General features: G+C 35.5%; 1 long non-coding RNA gene across 1 annotated transcript; it reads right to left on the reverse strand.

The window, feature by feature from the left end:
* Positions 1 to 1,775: 1,775 nt before the first annotated feature.
* LOC108641338 lies at positions 1,776 to 11,574 on the reverse strand. Its single transcript, XR_001921903.1, has 3 exons — positions 11,513 to 11,574; positions 3,706 to 3,903; positions 1,776 to 1,946 (listed from the first exon to the last, which is right to left on the reverse strand). It is a non-coding gene; the product is annotated as an uncharacterized LOC108641338 (long non-coding RNA).
* Between the last annotated feature and the right edge of the window lie 9,300 nt (positions 11,575 to 20,874).

Below are 20,874 nucleotides of genomic sequence, written 5' to 3' on the forward strand. Positions count from 1 at the left end.
GGAGAGATAGACAGACACATATAGTGCCTTCGGAAATCTCCATAAAAGAGTATGGCGTAATAAACACCTGAAGAAAAGTACAAAGATCAGTGTTTACAGAGCCATAGTGTTGTCTACTCTCTTATATGGATCTGAATCATGGGTCATCTACTGCCACCACCTGTGTCTCCTAGAACACTTCCATCAACGCTGTCTCCATACAATCCTAAACATTCACTGGTCAGATGATGTGACTAATACGTCTGTTCTAGAACAGGCAGCATTTATGAGTATTGAGGCCATGTTGCTGAGAACACAGCTGTGTTGGGCAGGACATGTCTCCAGGATGAAGGACCTCCACCTCCCTAAGATCTTGCTCTATGGTGAACTTGCCACTGGCTGCCGCAAGAGAGGAGCCCCGAAGAAGAGATACAAGGACTCCCTGAAACAACATCTCAGCCTTGGTCATATTGATCATCATATTGGTCTGTCCTCCAGTCGGGAGGCCTGGAGACACACTCTCTCTAATGGTGCTGCTTCTTTTGAGAACACATGTAGGATCACTCTCAAGGAGAAAAGACAATGCAGAAGGAACCATGTCTAGTCGATACCACCTAAGGACTCTTTCCTCTGTGCCTTTTGCAATCAGACTTGTCTATCTTGCATTGGCCTTTTCAGCCACCAATGCGCTTGTAGCAAATGTGGGTAGAGTCCTTCCCAAATCTTCGTTCGCGAAGCCTAGCCATGATGATGATGACAGTTCTCAGTTATCTTTTACTTGGTGGTTTATGCACTTGTTTATGAGCTAAAAACTTATCTCATTTTTTCCTGAAATGATTTCTTCTAAAAATTTAAATACTGCTGAAGTTATCAATAAACATAAACATTGTGCCCAGTTATGTTCTGGGATAAATAAAGCTTGCAAATGGACAAAGAAGAGTAAAATTCTTTATATTTATGATTCATTTAAAAAGATATGTGACTGAAAACTAAATTAGAAAGGCATTCACTCACAATAATTGTGTTCTTTGGGTTTTTATAAACTAAGGTAGCCAGCCTGACCAGACTTGTAGAATTAATTACCCTGGTGTAGCAGGAAGACTTGGGCCCAAAAGTGGACCTAATTTTCATATTGAGATAGACATTTTTTTCAAGACAAACACCTTAAAATTAATTTTCCCCACTGTGTTGTTCTGGTTTTGCCTGTCTTTCTTACGCTATGATTATACTTGTTTATTTTCTTGAACCTGATTTGTTGTGTTACATGCACAGGCTTTTAAGTGGAATTCAGAAGAATCCTTTCTATTGATGGCACTGCTACTCTGTTTTAAGGACGTTTAACAGTTTGCAGGAAACAGAATTGTGGAATGGCTAAGGTTGGAATGGACCTCTGCAAGTCATCACAGTATGGAAAAAGCAGTACAAGGGTATAGATTCTGAAGCTTAGTTTCATGTAACAGATGAAGACATTTTGGCAGCAATGATGGCTTCAGTAGTTCCTTTTCCTTGCCACTTGCTCTTGCTACTGGATTATGGTGAGCTGTCCCAGACAAAAATTCTATGTGGGGGCACTCTACAAAGAGAATCACAGATCTTAGATTAATTTCTGTCTTTCCTCTTGTGCTGGTTTTAAAGTAAACTGATGGACAAAATGCACCCAACTCAAGAGATTACAAGTCAGACTTACAATTTACTAAAAAAAAAAAATTACAATAAATGCAATGATACAGGGAAAACTGGTTTTAACCCACAAAGACAGATGTATAGCCCTGCACCCCGGGACAAGAACACAGTGGTGTTCATCCACCCCTGTGCTGACCACCATGTGGTCCCCTTGGAGGCAAAATAAAAGGAAATGGTCTGGATGATGATTGCAGTTCTGTTGAAGTGATGATCGTAATCTTGTCGAGAGCGACTGTTGCAGTCCTGTTGAAGTTCTGGTCATCCTCTGGATCTGACAAGTGGTACTGGAAATCCCAAAACCCCAAGATTATATGTGCTCAGGTTCAACTGGGAATGTCCAGTACCTCCCCCAGGGTTATTTAACTCTGTGAGTCATGGGATATTTTTGGAGTCCTTGATGGTCTAAGTTGTTGGAGCTGCCTATTATGCCAGTCCAGTATGGCCCATTAACAGAGATGACCCCTCAGGCTGGGTGTAAAGGTGCTAATTCCTCCCCAGAGGGGAGTTATCACAGCTGAATCATTGGTGTGAAGACAAAGAAACACTCTTCCCAGAGTTCTTTAACACCCACCTTGTAGCTTGAGGTGTCAGGTGTGCCCTGGGCAGCTGCTGCAAATTATCTATTATTAACAGTACTTCAGAAATGACATGGAGAGTGTAGAATACAGTTTTGATTATACCCACATAGTGATAAACTGGTCCCAGCCTCTACAGTTAGGACACCTCCACATCTTTTTTTTTTACTACGATTTTTTTCAACATGGATCAGTTATTTGATTTATTTCACAGTGTGAAAAAAACAATTTTTGGAGCAACTAAGCACAACTAATAAATAGGAATGAGCAGCTGTGGGTGGAAACAGTAGGAATTCCTTACATCTGTACTCCTGCTGAAGTTCCTGTATTTAAAAAACATAACCTTGAGGAAGCTTCCTAAAAATATAATATTTTAAACTATACATTTGCTTGAATTTGCTTAAAAATACAGTAAAAATTGCATATGTGTTCGTGCTCTTCTTACTTTATTATTTTTACATACTAATATGATTTTGATGCATGTTTGATTATATCTTTGTAATAGATTGAAATACGTTCATCTTATACACTATTCAGAGAAATAATTTAGGTAAGGCACACTGGAAATTTTGTTTTATCACACTTTTCTGCTTATTCCTTATACTGATTAGCTGTAGGCACCGCTGTGATATGTGTAGTGACAGCAGGTCTAAACTGTTGTAGTTTAATTGAACTGTGTTCTGATAGTCAGAGCTGCTTATGTGACGTTGCTCCTTGTACTTCTCCAGAGAGGGTGTGAAAATATCTTTGTAACTTAACAGTTTGTAATACTGTATTTATCAGTTATTCATAAACATTTTAGGCTCCATCTTGGGATGTGCTACAGGTAGAAGGAAAAGTGCTATAAAAAAATTAAACTAGATGAAGTTCAGAAAGAGCTACAAGAAGAACATCACTTGCAACAATCTTTGGCTCCTCAGGCCTCAAATATCAAGTAATTTTTGAATCTTATTTCATTATTATGAGAAAATTACTGAAAACATATTAAGTTATTGGTGCATAGCGTGATAGCTGAGTTTGGAGAAGAAATAATGCCATCCCCCAAATCTGGATCTGAACACTTACAATTCCAAATCTAAATTATCAGGTTTAGTTTGGTACCTCTAGCTTTAACTTTCTGTTTAAGTCCTTGAAATAGTTCTGATATGGTTTTTAAAATACAAAGAGCCTATTCAGTCCTGTTATATGTAGATGAAACTTCACTTGGCTGCATCAGAAACTGAAGTTGCTTATGTGGGGTTGAATTTGTCTATACAATTCCAAGCATAATCTAATCAAAATAATTAAAAACAAACAATGGAAAATACCACAAATTTAATATAAGCAATGCCAGCTGTAAGTCATCATCTTTAAATAGAGAAGATGTATTAAAAATTCATTAACTTGAATTTGTATTACAGTCAGTGCTTGTCTGAAATTCAGGAGATTTTACATGTAGAGCTATAATTTAAGGACAACTGCTTATTACCTTGCTCTTGTCGTAGGTTGTATCTGTCATTCTGTAGTAGGAGTGCAGACTGCAAAAGTAGTACAGACCATGTCCTAACTTAACTGATCCTGTCCATCCCACACCAAGTCAGACTCTTCAGTTTTATGGTCTCCACTGCTAATAAGATCTTTACAGATAGCTTTGTTTAGATGTACTATAGGTTAGTTCTTCACTTCCCTATAAGAAAAGAGGAAAAGAAAAGAGAAGCTTTATTGATTAGATTTTGTTGTTCTTAGGGTTCTGAAAGGTCTATTGGATGCAGAAGAGAGCCTTTTTATGGCAGGCCTTAAGTTTGTAAATGGATAATACTTTCAATTAAGTAGCTGAGAATAGTCATGGGAAAAGAATGCTTAAGTTTATGAAACAGTCAAATTGGCATTTAAGTGACCCTTTGCATGCCATTGCTTATCTGCATTGCTTAAAGATCATTTGGTTAGCAAGATTATATATTAAAACAAATAGTGTCAACAGACAATGAGTGTTTTACCCTCAATAAATACTTACTGTCAGATTATCAATGGCGCAGAAACTGCACAATTTTCTAAAAAACCTGTATTTAGTGCATTAAGTGAAGGTAATGTAGGCCACACACATAGTATTGTTTTTTTATGTCCCCTTTTCAAAGAATGATAAATAGTCTATTTTAGGAGAGTGTGTGCCGTAAAAACATTCACCTTTACCTGCAGCATGCCCTGAATATTTCAGTGTACATTGATAAAGCATTCATTTAGTTCATTCAATGAAATGATAACTTCTACACAAGAGCAATACTGGTAATGTAATTAAAATAACATTCAAATTGATTTTATTTATTTAAAGTAAATGATAAAACTTACAGAAAAAGTTCCTGGAAATTTTAAAATTGTTTTGCCAGCCATCACTTCTGGAAATCATTGTAAGTTCAAAGTTAAACTATTTGCCATCTATTTTTGTTTTATTTTGGTTGTGTGGTAATTGCATTGTAGAGAAAATGAATTGTGTTACAGCATCCTAAATTTCTGTAAACATTAATGAAGATTATATACTTCTTATTGAGTTAAAAAAGTAGTGTGAAATATTTCTTTCTAATTTTAAATTAATATGATTTTCTTATTAAAGCACCGATCTCTGATTTCACAATCTGGAACAATTACTTGTTTCTGTTCATGTTGTAAAATTATTCAATTAGTTAAAAAAAAATCCTTTGCGTCAAATGGGATTGCTGTAAGCATGCCTCAAATCCTAATCAATCTTATATATTGTGTAATTGAGCTGCTTTTCAAACTGGATATTTCATTCATATGTTTAACTTTCACATTTTATTCATAACCTCAATCCTGTTCTCATTGACGCAAAAAACCCACTGATTTCAGTAGAGACTTTGGACTGTAAGATCTGTGAAACTGTCTCATTGAAGCATAAAGTAACTAGGCTCTTTTCTATACATTAAAATTGTATGACTTGAAAAAATTATTTTGAGTAATTTTAACTAAAATAAAGAGATTTATTGACACTATTTTCTGTAAGGTTGTCATGTGCCTATAAGCCTCTGGACTTAATGTAGTGGAGATATTAATTAATGTAGTGGAGATATTCTGATATATGCTTCAGATCATTTTTCGATTGTGAGTCAAAGTTCTATTATGCTGATTTTACAAGTGTGACTTTTATTTTTTTTTCAGTCTTCTTTTTTTCCAAAAAATGTAAGCAAATATGAAATATTTTTGTAATGTGAACAGGTATTGCATGATAAATCAATCTTATGTTTTTCTTTACGCAGTTTTGTAATTCTTGATGATTTCCCTGTTTATAACATAAGGCATAGGTCCTTATAACAAAAAGTCAAGTTGTTGAAAGTGTCATTGTCCCAGAAGAACCTGGGATGAAATAGTTAAACCTGAAAACTGTTTAGTGTAATTTCAAAGTGGAATTTCTACCATTTTCATTTCATTCTCCTAAAAATATGAAGGTACTTACGAACTTTAATTAAAGTAACCTATATTTGCGGAGTCATTTCTGATTTTTGTTTTTTACCTCTCAGACATTTTCCGTATACTGCCCCTCACATTGTAACTCTCTGCATGTTAGACATTTATTAACTTTGTAGAGTTCATACAGTAGCCAGGGACTGTGTTTAGAATTTGATCTGTGGCCTGTGGAAGTCAATAGACTTTCATCACCTTCAGTACAACTTAGATTGGAGAGTTAAATGGTAGAATTTTGTAGTTATTAACTTTTCAAAGATAGCCAAAGACCTCACATTTCCTCTAAAATCAATAGCTGAATTGAAAAGCTAGGAAGATGTTCAAGTGACAGCATGTCATAAAACTAATTCAAAGTTTTAAGGGTATTAACAGATGCTCTCTGCTGAGAGAGAATTTGAATATATGTGTAGCATTTTTACACAACATTTATTCATATACCCAATTTAAGATGAAAACTCTGCATTGCTCAGTTTAAGTTTTCAGTGCAACAAAGGAAAGATCTACTTAAGTTGCAAGAGGAAAACTGTGACTCCTGCTTTTTTTTTTATTTTAAAATTATTACCAACAATTTAGCTTTACCTGTTTTTCTTTTCTAAATAATTTTAGTAGAAATTACTAGTCACCTTGTGCCAAGTATTTATGTTTGCAGTTTACATCCTATGGTCTGATGAATGTCATGATGTAGTATTGGATAAATTATGTATTTTGGAATCTAGAGAATAGATATGAAGATTCTTGATTTCTTTATTTTCATTTTTAGAGGCCTTTTATATTAGGTGCAGAGAGACATGGACCATAAGGAGGAAGAACCAATATACTAATTTGAAAGAGCAAGCTGAAAGGAAAAGTTATGAACTTATTATTTTCAGACTTACTATGATTTAATTCCTTTTGTAACATACAGTATTACGTGTTGAGAAATAACTTTTATGATGTTTCAGGATTTTGTAATTTTAAAGAAGTGGAAAAGAAAAAGATTTGAAAAAATTCTCTTATTTGGTGGATGTATTTTAAAATAATTAGAACAAGGCTACTAAAAGACTTGTTTCTTGCTTAGAATGTAAAAAGTATTGTATGTTTTTAAAAATAAATTGCATTTTGTAGACATGTTTTAAGTTCTATGCCTCAATTTAGGTTATAAATATATTCTACTCACGTGAGAAATCCCATTGAAATAACAAGAAATACTAAGCAAATACAGTAAGTTTTCTGTGGATGTAAAATTCTGCAATAGTAAAAGGTTTAAAGTACACACCCACCGGCCCTTTATCACACACAGAGTCTTACCTCAGTCTTGACTCTACAGACACTTAGGAACAAGCATAACTTTAAGCAATTGAGTGCAGTTCTGTTGAGCTGAACACATGCACAAAAGGAAACACATACATAACTGGCACCTAGAAAAACTTGCAGTCAAAAGCATTCATTGCATATGTAGTAGGTAGTTATGTGATAATTGCAGGATGCTTAATAAATGAGGAGCCGAAGAAGAAGAAAATGCATTATAGTTAATTTTTCTGAGGCTGACACAGCAGGTAAGTAGAGATCTGTCAAAAAATTTGTTCTATAAGAAGTAGTAAGGATGTGTAAATTAATTGTGGAATAGGCCTACTCAGTTTTATCGTGTTGCTATATTACCAATTGTTACATTTGATTGTAGTGAATTCCCAAATATTTGGGGTTTTTAAATTTTTTATTTGTTTTGCAATAAATATTGTGGATACGAATTAATATGAAGCATATTATTTTTCACTACTTATTACTTTGCTTTTTTGTGTCTTTCTAGTTTCTATAATGATACAAAAAAATTCAGAATTGGAGCCTTAATACTCTCAAGTTATTTCTGATGGTTTTTCAGACTGGTGGTTTGCTACTTCTAGTTTCTGAGTATCACCAGCTCTAGAAATACCAAATTATTGCTTCTAAAGTCCATAGTGACTAAAGAATGGTAGAGTGGTAAATAAGGATAAGGCTTGGTCAGTTTTACAAGGCAATTTGTGTAGCTTGTTAACTTGGGTTCACTTGAAAAAAATGCATTTTAGTGCAGCCAAATGCAAGGTCATAAGGATAAGAATAGGGAATTAGGGTCATACTTTGTAGGAGGGGAGATTGTATCCTGAAAAGCAGCAGTAACTCTGAAAGGAGCTTTACATTCTTGAAAGATAAGCAGCAGAAGATGTCTCTGTAATACTCTCTGAACTATAAATTAAACATGTTTACCTTAAAACAAAGGAAGTGAGACATTAGCAATAATATAGAAAAGAAGTTTTGGGATTAGAAATATTATACAGAGCTATTCTGTTCCAGGTAAGTGCTCTAATAACTGAGATGGTCATGTCAGCACTTGTCTTTCTTGTCTGCATGACTTTTGCATTCTTTTCTGCTCAGCAACACAACTTCCTGTACCCAGAATGCTCAAATAATCTAATGGTAAGTGAGGTTTGAATCCTCAGATAAGCAATGAATTCTCATTTCCTGGTTCCGTGCTTCAATAATGTATTAACAAAAAAAAGGTGGAAATGACATCTCTGCTTTTTACTCTTAAAAGAAAAAAAATGCACCTTGCCCCTCCTGGAAAGAATGGATGCATCCATCCTTAGAAGAGGGCTCCATGTTCTGGATTTGAAATGAAAAGAAATATCTGCCTGCAGCCCCTGAAAAGTTCCAGAGAGGGTCAGCAGATTTCGTTGGCTAAATATGTGATTATCCTTCCATATGAATATTTTTAGGAATGTTGTGCACTTAATTTACTAACAGAGTGTTTCAAATAAAGTTACAAGGGAGCAAGCAGAAGGGTCAATTCCTGTATGTGTTCTCTCTTTTTCTTGACTACCAGTTCTGTATTAAGACTTATCATTATGTAGGTTTTATAAAAGTGAGAGAGAGAGAGAGAGAGAGAGAGAGAGAGTGCTGATCTGAATATGTTACCTGTATGGTACAGTTTCTGATGAAAGAGGATTTGCTAAATGAAAACGTTAACAGACCTAATAGTTGAGATTTCAGTCTAGACAAATTGAGACTAGCTGTAAGATTTCAATGTATAGCAATGAAAGTAGCAGATTCTGAAATTATCCATTATTTACTCCCTTCAAATCAAGACTAGATTTCTTTCTGAGGTGTTACCTGGGTTTCATGCAGCCAATCATGAGCTTGGTGCAGGAATACTGATGAAATTTTATTGTCTGTATTATTTAGAAGGTCAGGCTAATAATGATGCTTCTCTCTGCTCTTAAAATATGAATCAATAAATCGCTTTATGAAAGTTTTTAGTAATTGAATTCTTTTGATGTAGTCAGTATTGTCCTAAGCATCAAGGATGGCATTATTTCAGGGTACAGGATTAGGCCCTGATGTTTCCCTTTGGTTTTTGTGAACTTCTGCTTTGGTCAGCAACTTGGGTAGCACATGAATATGATTCATGGTCTTTGTTGGAGTATTTGCTTTTGATTCAGCAGCACTTCTGTCTGTTGAACAGATACATACAGAGAATATAAGGACTCAATTAGAATAAGGATGCTAATCAGCATTTAAGCAGAGGTCTCAGCATACCAGAAACCCAGCCATTAACTATTTTGCAGGACATGGTGGGAGAGAATTTAAGGAAATTCTGAGACAATAAATCAATGGCTCTCAGGAATGTGAGAGGCCGTGTAAGGGTGGCAAAAAGGTGTTCAGAAAGGAACCCCCCTGAACATAGGAAGTCAGTGATTGAGTTAGAAGTCACAAAAGTAGAACTTATCATTTTACTGCTTTGGAGATGACAAAAAAGGAAAGGCTGTGAAGGCTTTTAAAGCAGAGGAGCATCTTGTAGTTGAATGAGCTTTTCTTTTTTTGTTACTTCAAAGGATAGAATAGTGTTCCAAGGAAGTAACTATGGTCTTTGCAGTAGCAGTTTGAATGACTGTGAACAGAACAAGATGATGCTTGTCTAGGTTAAGAAACTGATGGTGCAGCAAGCAAGATATGAAATTAGATATCAGACATTAGTTTTGTAGAGAAATTAGAAAAAGCATTTAATTTTAGAATGTTATGAATATCACCTGTGTTCTGAGTCTGTGCTAGCCATAGTGAATGAAAAAAGTAAGTAGTGGAGAGGTCATGAAGGTCGAAAAGGCCAAGGCTCATTAGAACCTTACCTTTCAGCCTTGCTGAGCTAGAACTGGCAGCTTGACATCCCTAAGAGAAAGATCATCTGATCTTTCTGTTGGTGCAGAACAGAGTGGTGAATCACGCTCCTATTCATTACTATAGAGAAGGAACCTGTATGTGTCTTTGAGTATAAAGTTACTAGACATTGGGTAGAGGAAAATGAGAAGAGAGTAAAGGACAGAACCCCTTGAAATACCCGGGAAGTTGAAAGAGTTACTTGGGAGTGGATCTAGAGGAGCTGAATTGCAGAAGCTAGGGGAGGACAGAATTTGAAGCTGAGAATCTGATTTTCAAGAAGTAGCCAACAGGTTCAGGAAATTGAGGGTGCTTGAGCTGTAGGAATGATTAGAAATTTTTGGGAGGAAAGTTTTAGATTTAGAGCTACATTCCCCAGACAGGAAGAGAATTAAAGTTTCAAAAGAAGCCTGTACTAAAATTCTTTGCTGAATTCATTTAATCCCCGAAATCAGGAGAACTAAATTCTTTGGAGGACTGCCATCTAGTGGCACCATCTACAATCACCTGGTTCTCATTTTTAAAACTGGTTGCCTTGTGTGAGCCTTGAAGGTCGAAGATATCGTTTACCTGACACTAATTTAGGTCCGTTTAAGCTGTTCACCTTTCATAACCGACCAATTCCCTTCATTTAGCTAATTTCACAAATGCAAATTTTCTGTCTGGGGGTATGCATGGTTTCTGTGTAGTGGATGGTGAAATTGAAATTACTTTAACCATATAAATAGCGATAGATTTTTTTTTTCTCTAATTCTGAGTTCTTCTGTGAAAGAATCTTGTTTGACTATAACAAAGTCCAAAGACGCCTGCAGTGGTAGGATTTTGTGGTAAATCAGATCAAGAAAGCAATAATTTTCTTGCTTTAAAGTCTTGCCTTCACTATGAAAAATATCCACAGGCTTAAAAATATATATAACTTTTCATTCACATATGCAAAAAAAATGTCTTGCAGAGCAGGATGCATCATTTTATCAGGATGTAAACTTCCCAAGGTCAGGTACAACTCTCTCCTGAGAGTGCCTGTATTAAATTTATTTAATCAGATAGCAAAGGTGCCTTGTTTTGCACTCCTGTTTAATCCTGGCATGGTCTGCAAGCATCAATCTGAGGGTTAAAAAAGCTATTTTTTTTAGCCATGAAAACAAGTATTAAGCTAAATATATTTTTATGACGGTTATATGTGGATTGTCAAACCTTTTCCTCACAGATATCCTGCAAAAATTTTAATGAGATTTGTAGCTTCATGTTATGTTTGTTAAGGTTCCTTCATACAGGAATGCCTGTATCTCCCCAAGACATTCTGATTTTACACTTTTTTACCAGCAGATGGAAACAATATTATTAAATCAGTATTATTATTACTTGGAGCTTTAGTCCATGTTGCTTCTCTGTTCTAGAAATGAAAAGTCTGATGTTTTGCATTAACTCACAGTTGATTATTTAATATAAACTCATTGAATTGAAAATGATTTGTGACAGAAGTGACCTAGGGAGGGACAGCTCTTTTTACATTGTTGCCTTAAAACACTTTTAACCACCAAATGATAAGAAATATTTTGATTGTTTTATACCTTTTTGCATGTTGTATAGCTTCATTTGACGTTCCTTTTATGCAGGCAACCACCTTGAAGAGTCAGAACCACCTGTGGTGGACTTACCCTGGCTGGACTCCTAGTGACCATCAAAGCTGTTTCATCAGTCCCCTCCTCAGCTGGTCAGGGGAGAGAAAATATAGTGAAAGGCTCATGGGTTGAGATAAAAACAGGGAGAGATCACTCACCAATTACCATCACAGGCAAAACAGACTTGACTTGGAAGAAAAGAAAATACATTATTACCAATCAAATCAGAGTAGGAAAATAAGAAATAAAATCAAATCTTAAAACACTTTCCCCCCACTCCTCTCTCCTTCCGAAGATTTTACTCCGGAATTCACTACCTCTTCCACTCCAGTGGCACAAGGGAACATGGGATTGAGTTCATTACATGTGTTACCTCCGCTGCTCTTTCCTCCTCGTGAGAAGACTCCTCACACTCTTCCCCAGCTCCAGTGTGGGGTCCCTCCCACAGGAAATAATCCTCCATGAACTCCTCCAAAGGGAGTCCACCCCACAGGCTACAATTCTTCATGTATTGCTCCAGTGTGGGTCCCCCATGGATCACAAGTTCTGCCAGCAAACCTGCTCCAGTTTGGACCCCTCTCTGCAGGTCTACAGGTCTTGCTGAAAACCTAGTACAGCACAAGCTTCCCACAGGGTCACAGCCTCCTTTGGGCACCCACCTGCTCTGGTGTGGGACTCCTCCACAGGCTGCAGGTGGGTCACTGCTCCTCTGTGGACCTCCATGGGCTGCAGGGGAATCTCAGCTCTGTCACCTGGAGCACTTCCTCCCCCTTCTTCTTCTTCACCAAACTCAGTGTCTGCAGTTTCTGCAGCTGTTTCTGTCACATATTTCTTCGCTGTCTTCAGTTGCTCCTGCTCAGCTTTTTTCCCCCCTTCTGTGAGCACCCAGAGGTGCTCACACTATCGCTGACGAGCTCAGCCTTGTCCGGTGCAAGGTCCATCTTGGAGCTGTTTGGCATTAGCTCTGTCAGACAAGGAGGAAGCTTCCAGCAACTTCTCAGAGATGCCACCCTGTAGCTGCCCCACTACCAAAACCTTGCCACAAAAATCCGGTACAAAACAAACTGCTTCGATATAAAGAAAAACTAGGAAGGCCAAATGCTTGTCAGAAGTTTGGATTTCAGTTCTTACTTTTCTTCTCTTTAAGAAATAGATCAAAGCTTCCATTTGAAGAATGAAACCTAAAAAGAGTTCAAGAACTACTCCCAGATCTGCAATCTTTTTCTCTGTGTAAGAACTACAACTTATGAGTAAGTGCTGCATTTTAAGAATTCCTTTTTAATGACCAAATGTACTTCAAGAAGGCATTTTGTTTGTTAAATCAAATGGCTGGTTCTCAGTTATGCTGAGACACCCACTGCTACTTATTCAGTATTCTGAAAATTTAAATAGGTTTTTAAATGGAAATACATTGCAATTAGCAGAAATGAGAATCAAGTCCACTTTAGCAGTCTACTCTGTCAGTAGAATTGCAACTAACTGAAGTAACACTCTTTAATTCCATGAATGCACAAGAAACTTCATGATTGTTTGCAGAAAAGCTCCCCCAAACCTGACTAACACCAGTAGATGTCAGTGTTGCCATATTCCAGTGCGTTGAGAAAAATCAAATGTTCCATTTGATATGTGTTTCAATTTACATACCTATATGGATACCTGAATATATGATATTGAGCATTGATGTTTTAGTTGTTGCTAAGTGGTGGTTACTTTAAATCAAGGACCTTTCAGTTTCCCGTACTCTGTCAGAGTCTAATTAAAAATTATTCAATACTTCATTTATTTTTTCATTTATTTTAATTTAGTAACAAGTGTTTCCCTCTGTACATTTCAGGCAGTGGACATGAAATTGTGTTTTAATTTATTTGACAAAGATGTGTTATGCCTAGTTTATAGTGCAGGTTAGTGAACTGGAATTCACAAAACATCTGAGAAGCAATAATTTGTTATTGCAAAAAATACTTGCTTAATAATTAATAACAATTAAACACCAGGGGATAACAGTTATTCTTTAGGTATTGATTTCATCAGGTGATTCAGGGATGGGGACACAAAATATAAGAGTGCATAATTACAGTCAGATATTAACTATGTTTCCATATAATACAATTGTACTTGTAAACATGGTACAGAGTCCTCCTGTCTTTTCTTCTGGGTTCATGAATATCCCTCAGTTTATTTTTTCTGTAAATGTCAGCATCAGTTGCATACTTTTTTATTTTAAAATTTAACTTTCCTACAAGGTCTGGGGTTATTTAATTTAAATTTCTTGTAATAATTTTTAGGGAAGACTGATTTCAGCTCTTTATGAGCTTCAAATAACTTTGAATTAATTTTTCACATCCCTTTGCTTTGACACATATCCTGAGATATGCAGATCTTTTTTCCCATTAAATACAATTTTTTTTAATCAACGCAGTCCCTATGTCACTCTTTTTTTTTCTTTACAATTTTATATAAAATAAAATCCAGTCCACTAAAACTAAGAAAATGTGGTATATAAATCTTATTTCAAATGAACATCTAAATAAATTAAGTTTTCTTTTTTTTAACAGACAAGTTTGATTAAAAGATCAATCTCAGCTCTGGAGATGAATGCTTTTGAAGATGAAACTATGTTAAATATGTCAGCTAATTTCAAAACCAGCATGAAAGAATTGAAGGTTATGAAGCAATGGTTAGCTGAGCCAGAGATTGGGAAAAGCTCCTCTACCAAGCATCTATTGAATCGAGTCTGTAATCATCCTCAGTCAACGCAGACAGACATACCAGTAGAAAAAATGCCTACTTTGCCTGGACAGATGATGGTGAGAATGGCATTGTTTTTGTGAAATGACCTCAAAAGGCTGGGATTAAATACACTGTTTTTCCAAGAAGAAAGAAAAAAAAGAAATCAAAGAAAATAATAAACCCTAGAAAATTAGAAGCTGTGATTAAGAAACTAAGTCAACCCTGAGAGATTCTTCTAAGGTTTTCTTTAATTAATATGTATTGCCTTTTTAAAGAATAGATTTTAATTTCTAGCTGTATTATCTAATTATAGGTTTTATATTTTTAATATTAAATATTGCTCTGAAATTAAGAGAAGAAATTTAGTTATCTAGGAATAATATAGATTTTTCAATGCACAGAAAAAATAAATGCTGCTCAGTTATCTTTAGGACTTTTAGTATGTACTGCAATTTAAATGGAATGGCTTCTTGAAATGACAAAAAATGTTTTATCTAAATATAAATGCATTATTAAAATGGTCAAACCTTTTTCTTCAGAGAGATGAGGGTGAAAGGAATGCTCTTGATAGTTTTTTGATGTTTCTTAAATACTATGTTCTAAATGTGACCTGCAAAAAAATTCCAAATGTTGTCTATTCTTGCGTGCAGTTATATATGTTCACATTGTAATTACTCTGATGTTCAGGTCTGGTTCTTCAAGCCAGTTTTCCATTCAGCTTCTAACTTTTTCTACTTTTAGGCACCTTTCAGTAGATTTGTTCTTAAGGAAATAAAAATACTTAAATGGTATGGTATACTGGTATAGTGAACTGTGAGTAAGGGAGAAGGTGACCTTTTTCCAGGGTCTTTTGAGACCCTTGCTCAGGATACAACACTTTTAAATGGAGTTGGAGATAGCCTAAACAGGAAGGACAGGAAGATTTTTAATTTCTTGCTTTCTGCAAAAGTATAGTAAGAAAGTAAATGGAAAAGTAATGTATTTCCTGTTTATAATTAAACTATTATTTGATGTTACAATTTTATAAAATACTATTAGTGTTTTTCTATATGTTTATATATATATTTATATTTTTTCTATGTATTTATGGTTTTTTTCAACACTTTTAAATTCCTTTCTAGTGCTACAAACCTGCCATTAATTCTGCCCAAGACCCTGCACAAGTAGAAAGAAACAACAAAACCAGAATAAAAACATTGCTGAAAAAACAGAAATTAAAAGAATATTTTAAAAGTCCAAACTGTCTTTTTGATGAGGCCTATTTTCTGAGACAGAATTAGTTCCTAGGTATGTGAGCTCAGATGTCTCAAGTCAAATTGAACTTGGGTAAAGGCCATTTGTGTTTACAGGTTAGTTGGCCAAGATGGGTAAAGAAAAATAGGTGATTACACTAACTGAAGGCAAACCTAAGATGTGAAGATGCTAGTTCTTTCATAAATGAGGTTTTACAAAAGTCATTCTTTGCTACCACTCTTCAGAAAAGCCACTTAAAGTATAAGGGAGGTTACAGAAAAGGTGTGTGTTACACTGGAGCAGATTGCACACAGAATTGTGGAGTCTCCATCTTTGAACTCTCTGCTCATTCTCTGCAGCACTGTATTTTAACAGGGTTATATAACGGTTTGAAACAATATGAACCAGCTGAGAAAGACTTTTCAACAGGTAATATTTATTTCCTTTCATGATTATGTTTGGTAGCATGCTAACAATTATGATAACAAATTACTTAGCTTTATTTCATGATTCAGAAAGTATATGTGTATTTTTGCTAGTATATTTTCTACCTGATTTGATCAGATATTATGATGTGATTAAAAAGAGAATATTAAAGTAAACATGCTAATTAATTAAAAAGAGGATATTAAACTTGCTAATTAAGCATGTGTTTTTTCCAGTTTCAAAATTGAAAGAATATGTAAATTAGAAGATAAACCATTTCATATAATGTGTGTCATTAACAGGTGAACAAATCCCCATTCTAAATGACATTGTGACAAGAAGTTATGCAAAAATACTATACTTAACAAGTCTGAAAATTTTTGTGAGTTTTTGTGTGTATGTGTTATCTTGGTGCTTAGAAAAACACACTCAGATAGCTTAATTTATATATAAACATGAAATTTAATATTCATGCTCTTTGTAGAACTTTCATCTTGATTTTAGCAAAAATAAAACCTTTTGTATGGATTCATGACAGCCAAGTTATATTACTCCATCACTGCCCTTGTCATTGCAACTAACATGAGATTCAGCAGCTTTCTTTCAGGTATATTTCTTCCAGTAACTAAAGCTATGGGGTTTTGTATTAATTTTGCTGAAACAAAGTTTCATAACGTGACTTTGATTTTACGTCATTTGATTGCATAGGTCATGATGTTTCCTGACAAGATAACTCTCTCTAGAATTTTTTTTTCCAGAAATTAGCTTGCTTTTTCTGTGGAATTTGTCAAAATGGTGTTTCAGAGGAAAATATAATTTCTGTTGTTATAATGGGATTCACAAATGGCATCAAATAGAGAAAAAAAATCTGAAGTGTGAGTAACATAGCAAAGTTTCCTACCTCTTGATGTAAAGTTAATATATATGTATAATAAGTTTTCTCTTGTAAAAGTATCTATAGATAAGAATTTGAGCATTGACAAGTTTTGCTTCCTTTGTAATAATATGATAATGTTAAAAAAAATTTCCTAATATTCTATTTCTTAGTTATACAGCATTGCCAAATCAGGCTAATGGTGCCTTAATGTAAACGGTGCTCTAAATTTAGAGCTGATATTTGTGGTAAATTTTGTTTCAGTAAAGAGGCTGAGAAGACTACAAACATGCAGCTAACATTCAGGAACAGATGGATTCCATGTGGAAATATAATAGTTGTCATGCCTCTTGGGTTCAATTTACAGATTTCTCAGATCTTTAATTAAAAAAGCCCAACATACAGGCAACATGCAGGAAAAATGTATAACTTATCCTCATTTTTATATATACTATGCACACTTTATTCTCCTAAATAATATAATTACCCAGATTGTATGAAACTAGCCAGAGTTATTTAAGAATAAAATATCACATTTAATTTTTATGTGTTATAGATTGTTCCTTATTTTTAAGTGTCAAGAGATAATTGTTTGTGTTTTGTGTAAAAGGAGGGACAGAGAAGAGCTATTTATAGGCAAAAGGCCTCAACCATATTGGTTATAGAAGGATAAAAGAGACTACTCTTTCCCTTTCCCCAAATAAAAATGCTTACAGTGATGCTAATTATAGGTCACCTAGAGTATGTGGGAAATAAAAAATTTAAAATGGCTACCAAATGCTTGTGACAGCTAATTAAGTCTCACTTTTTTTCCTTATCTTCCTTCTCTACCTCTGAATAAGATTTCTTACACCCTGCCACTCCCATGGTAGGGGAAAGCCACTGTGCAAGGTCCTTCTGTTGCAGTGTGTGAGAACTACTCCAAGAACTGAAATTTGAGAAGGACATGATTCACTTTCTGAGTAAGAAGTTCAGGTTACTTATTTTCACTGAAGAGGCAGGTGAAAATTAAAAGTAAGAGCTAATAGTTTTGTGTTTTGAGCTGCAGGAATGGGCTGAAGAACAAGCTCTCACCTAAACTTGGAAATTGAAATGTGAATCTGTATGACCAAAATTTAAAAATTGTCAGACTCTACCCATGGGCCAAATTGAATCCCCAGATTTTGCATAGTCTGGTGAAGATAGCAAAAGCATGAAGCAAAACAGATGTCATTGTCTCAGAAAAGAGAGAAAGAAGGAATGTTAAAGTCTTTCTTATTCAGCATGCAAGCACTATGGTTTCAGATAGTGGCAAGATTTCTAAAGGCTCAAATGGTACTTCAATGGATAATCCCAGTGGTATAGGAATTGCCTATGTGATTTCAATTTAGACCTAGATGTAAAATGCTAACAATTTTCCCCTTGAAAAAAGTCAAAAGGAAAAGGTGGGAGGGACCGTCACAATAGACCCAACACACATTGATATGTTCTGGAACTACCTAATGTTCTGTATGTGCAGTCATCCCTATGCAACAGAAAATAATCCAGAATAAAATAAAACTTAAAAAAATCTAATCTATATAAAATTAGTATGAAAGATTTACATTGGTCCAATTAATTTTATAACTAATCTTTTTGGCACTGCTAGAGTGGTTTGGTTTTTTTTGTTTTAATTTATGTGCTATTGAGATGAAAGTAAAAAAAGTTAGTATTCCTTTGTTTTAAAGAATTGGGTTTTGTTTTTCTATGCACTTAACACACTACTTCATGCTATTTCTGTAAAAATATCCATTCTTGCATATCTCTGTAGTGTATGGTAGCCAACGTGACAGACAATAGCTGCAATTCTAGTTTTGTTCTAGTGTCCTTTGCTTGTCACTTTATGATATTTGGATTGAAAAAAAATATAGCGTGGAAAGGAAATTTGAGGATCACAGCTAAGAACATTTATGTCAGTAAAGGACTTGTCTCCATCCCTACTCTCCTTGTCTATTATCTTATCTTGTTGTTTAATATCTAGCATGGTGAGCCTTTGCACTTGAAAGATCTGTGGTGATAAGGTTGACTGGAGTAGGTTTATCATAGTTAACTAGTATAAAAGTTAAAACAAATTCAGATAATTCTGTATTTAGTTTTTGTTTATTCACAATTAGTGCCTCTGATGTTTAAAAAGGAATGTTTATAGATATATAAAAAAAAATTTAAATATTTCTATATGTTGCATATTGATAGTTATTTCTAGTATTATCATTAGAGTGTTACTTACTTGTGCTGGTTTGGGCTGGGGTAGAGTTAATTTTCTTCACAGGGGCTGGTAAGGGGCTGTGTTTTGGATTTGTGTTGAACACAGTGTTGATAATATATAGATATTTTTGTTATTGTTGAGCAGTGCTTACACAGAGGCAAGACCTTTTCTGCTTTTTGTACTGCCATGCTGGCAAGGAGGCTGGGTGTGCATGGGAGATTGGGAGGAGACATATCTGGGACAGGTGACCCAAACTGAGCAAATTCCATACCATATGACATCATGCTCAGTATATATAGTGGGGGGAAGAAGGAAGAAAGGGTGGATGATTGGAGTGATGGCATTTGACTTCCCAGGTAACCATTATGCTTGGTGGGACCCTGCTCTCCTGGACATGTCTGAACTCCTGCCTGCCCATGGGAAGCAGTGAATTAATTCCTTGTTTTGCTTTGCTTGCATGCACGTCTTTTGCTTTTCATATAAAACTGCCATTATCTCAACACAAGAGTTTTCCACCTTTTACCCCTCAGATTCTCTTCCTGATCCCACTGGTGGGGGAGTGATTGAGTGGCTGCATGGGGCGTGACTGCTGGCTGGGGTTAAACCACAACATTACTATAAATCTGTTTGGAATGACAGTTTTTCTTGAAATTAAATTAAAATATCTGACCATGGGATGCTCTGTTCTCCAGTAATTTGAAATAATAATTGCTAATAACAGCTTTTAGAAGTATTAATTTTGCCACACTGCAATGAAAAAAAGATCTGATAGGTTGCGACATAGAATCGGGAGAAGTCCTTTGTGACTGTGCATTAGGGAGGGGTTCGAAACATGCTGAAACTTGAAAACCATGACACTGTTGCAAGCTCAACAAAACCGATATTTATTACCAAGAGGTGGCCAACAAAATGAACAAACCCAAAAGGGAGGAAGGAAGAGAGAAATAAGCCCCCAGCACAACCTCCCCAGTTACCCAGCTGTTGCCCATAAAGTTATCTTACCGACCTAGCATGCCTATAATTACCCATAGCAGAAGCTGCATCCTTGGAGAGTCAGTAAATTCACAAACTGGCAGACGTCCCTGCCAAAGGCAACATTGTCCTCGGTGTGAAGTTAGCTCCCACCAAGAAAGCGTTATCTGCTTTTTATACAGTTGAGTGACCACAACCTCCCAGGTGTGGCCAGCACCGCCCAGCCAGAGGCCTTAAGTCCCACCTCCTTAGTTATATAAGTGCACCTCTTCTGTGCACGTGTGGCTTTCCCTGTGCCTGCATACTGTTCTCAGGGGAGTCTTTTCCAAATGAGTCTGGGGGCGTCCTTCATCATCCTCCACCTCCTCAATCTGTCCTTCAAGCGACCTTGGAGGAGAATTAGCTGATCACAGAACACCAATTAAATCAGTTTATACAAGAAGCTCTCTTCAAGGGCAACTTTCCCGTTTATCAGTGCTTGTTTCCCATAAATTGGCAGGGACAGAGCAAAGCTTTCACAGGTGGCAGGGCCAAACACAGACCAAAAGTATCAGCATAAATTCACTCTGCTACACTATGACAGAATTCAAGAATCGGAATAGCTATGCCAGGTCTGATTAGACCATTGCAGCCATGTGCTTCTGCGCAGAGTTTTACTCTTTGTGGATTTTGTTTTTGTGTCCTTAATATTGACTGTTACATTACTAAAGCTAAGTTTGTAAAGACCAAGGTAACTGGATATTTATTTACTGGTTTTTTTTCCCCAATATTTTTCTTTTTTATGATTTATTTAGCTTATTTATTTTTGTGCTATCATCATACCCAAGTGGATCAAGTGTAATGTACAAAGTATAAGTATATGTGTGTCTGTATTTTCATGCATGTTTATCGTGGTTGTTGATGAAATTTGGGAATGATTTATCTAGTTTTTCTATGCAC

Source organism: Manacus vitellinus, unplaced genomic scaffold (assembly GCF_001715985.3).
Source record: "Manacus vitellinus isolate BGI_N305 unplaced genomic scaffold, ASM171598v3 scaffold_6_pilon, whole genome shotgun sequence".
Taxonomy (NCBI): Eukaryota; Metazoa; Chordata; class Aves; order Passeriformes; family Pipridae; genus Manacus; species Manacus vitellinus.